The sequence below is a fragment of the Octopus bimaculoides genome, chromosome 3 (assembly GCF_001194135.2).
Source record: "Octopus bimaculoides isolate UCB-OBI-ISO-001 chromosome 3, ASM119413v2, whole genome shotgun sequence".
Lineage (NCBI taxonomy): Eukaryota > Metazoa > Mollusca > Cephalopoda > Octopoda > Octopodidae > Octopus > Octopus bimaculoides.
In genome coordinates this window covers 56,102,556-56,105,106 of record NC_068983.1, presented here as the reverse complement: position 1 = coordinate 56,105,106, position 2,551 = coordinate 56,102,556, and the positions used below count along the sequence as shown (strand labels likewise).

Genomic DNA, 2,551 nt, shown 5'->3' with positions numbered 1-2,551 from the left:
ATGTTTCCTACTAAGAAACAGTAAGAGAGATGCTTGATAATATATGAGTCTACTTTGTAATAATTTACCTGTAGAATATTTCTGACAGCAAGGTATCCTGTCTATTCTGAAGTCAGGTGACCAATGAGACAGCTTATTTAAAGAGGAAAATTTTTGTTCTGTTCAAGTCATGTGTTTTGTCTCTTTTTTTGATCTTTCTCGAGCCCCAGGACTCACAAAGACCAGTTACCTGGTTTCCATGTTGTTCAGATGACCAGCAGCACAACCTTCCACCTGAAGGAGATGACAGTCCAGTGCAGGAGTCAAGGCCAACAGTTTTGAGGGGAAGGGACAAGACCCCCCACTACTTGACTTGTACTTTATTTTATCAACTCCAAAGAGATGAAAGGCAAAGCTGACTTTGGCATGGAACCAATTGATTAGCTAATTAGTTAAAAGGTTACCTAATTGACTAATAATAATAAAAGAAGTGAAATGGAACCAGTGTGTGTGTTTATTATTGGTATTATGACCGACCTGAAGGAGATGAGAGTCTGGTGCAGGATTCAAGGCCAGCAACTTTGAAGAGAAAAGACAAGGTGATTACTTTGAACCTCATTACCTGACTTGTACTTTTTATTTCATCGGCCCAGAAGGAATAAAAAGTAAAGTTGACCTCAGTAGGATTTGAACTCAGAATGTAAAGAACCAGAAGTAATACTGCTAAGCATTTTGTCCAATGTGCTTAAAGTTCTGCCAGCTTCCCGACTTAGTCATTGATTAAAATAGCTTTATTTTTTTTCTCACCAAATAACTATTTCAAATTAGATTTTATTTTTAATGCTCGTTACATTAAATATATTTAATCCATTGATTTCTAAGCAGATAGCATCTTTGAATTGAGTAATTTCTAAGTAATTCTATTTTCATGTAACAACTACTGTACGAGGCAGCAAGCTGGCAGAATGTGTGTGTGTATGTGTGTGTGTATGTGTGTGTGTGTGTGTGTGTGTGTGTGTGTGTGTGTGTGTGTGTGTGTGTGTGTGTGTGTGTGTGTGTGTGTGTGTGTGTGTGTGTGTGTGTGTGTGTGTGGAAGGATGAATGAATGAATGGATGGAGATAGAGACAGAGACAGATAGATAGATAGATAGGTAGATAGATAGATAGATAGATAGCTAGATAGATAGATAGACAGAGACAGACAGACAGATAGATAACTTTCTTTATTGGCCACACAGGGCTGAACATAGAGGGGACAAATACAAATGTAGAGCTTTTCTTTTCGAAAATGAAAAAAAAAGAGGAAAAATAAGAAAAAAAGACAGATAGATAGAGATATGCACACACACACACACACACACATATATATATATGTGCATATACAAACACACATATGTATACACACACACACGCATATATACAAACATGCACAAACACACACACACACACACATATATACAAACACACACACACACATATATGCATCATGGGCTTCTTTCAGTTTCTGACAACCAAATCTACTCACAATGTTTTGGCCAACCTGGGGCTATAGTAAAAGATACCCAAGGTGCCACACAGTGAGACTGAACCCAAAACCACATGGCTGTGGGAAACAAACTTCTTACTAGACAACCGTTTTTATGGGTTTTTTTGTTTTTTTTGTCTTTTCCAAAATTCCACAAAGTATCGAGAACAGAATTTAACTCCTGACCTATGACTTTTTAGAAAAAAATAGCTTATCAAAGAAGGCATCTTATCTACATTTTCTGCATGCATTATCTATCTGTCAGTGGACGTACACTTGCACACACAAATGCATTCATGCACATTTTAAATGAATACACGTTTGTTAAAGCATTAATCCGCCCAAAGGGTTATTAGTTGTGAAATGAGATGAAAAAAGTGAAGTTTTTAATGTTATAGATTTAATACTACAGCAATGGGTGGCTGTAACCAATGGAGAAATCATTACATTACAGCCAGAAACAAGCAGCACGGCAGCTAAAAAAAAACAAAAAAAACAGGAATAAAGAAACAAAAGAACTTTGAAGAGCTCAAACGTGTTAACTGAGGAATGTGTTAATAACTTCAAGAAAAATAAAGAACTGTGTTAACCAAAGTAGGCATGCATGATTTGACTGTAAAATCGGTTATAGATTCTTTGAAGATATAGGTCACTATTTGCTTGCTTGCTTATTCATATAGTTCTTACTTCCATTTCTCCCCCCACTCCTTCACCCTGTCATTTCATCTCTAGTTTTCTGAACTAAAATGTACGTAATATTTAATACATGCAAAGAAGGGCTTTTTTCTTATCAACACAATATTTAAAAAAAAAGTAAACACACTTATTGTGTGTGTGTGTGCGTGTGTGTATGTGTATGTGTGGATGTGTGGTAAGAAGCTTGCTTCCTAACCAGATGTTTCCAGGTTCAGTCCCACTATCTGGCACGTAGGGCAAGTGTCTTCTACTATAGCCTCGGGCCAACCAAAGCCTTGTGAGTGGATTTGGTAAACGGAAACTGAAAGAAGCCCGTCGTATATATATATATATATATATATATATATATAT

The 2,551-nt window shown here is 36.5% G+C and overlaps 1 protein-coding gene across 1 annotated transcript in view; it reads right to left on the bottom strand.

Annotated features, from left to right (window-relative positions):
- LOC106871393 (intraflagellar transport protein 122 homolog) overlaps nucleotides 1-2,551 on the bottom strand; it is a 264,510-nt gene that overhangs the window by 32,062 nt on the left and 229,897 nt on the right. The window lies entirely within an intron of this gene.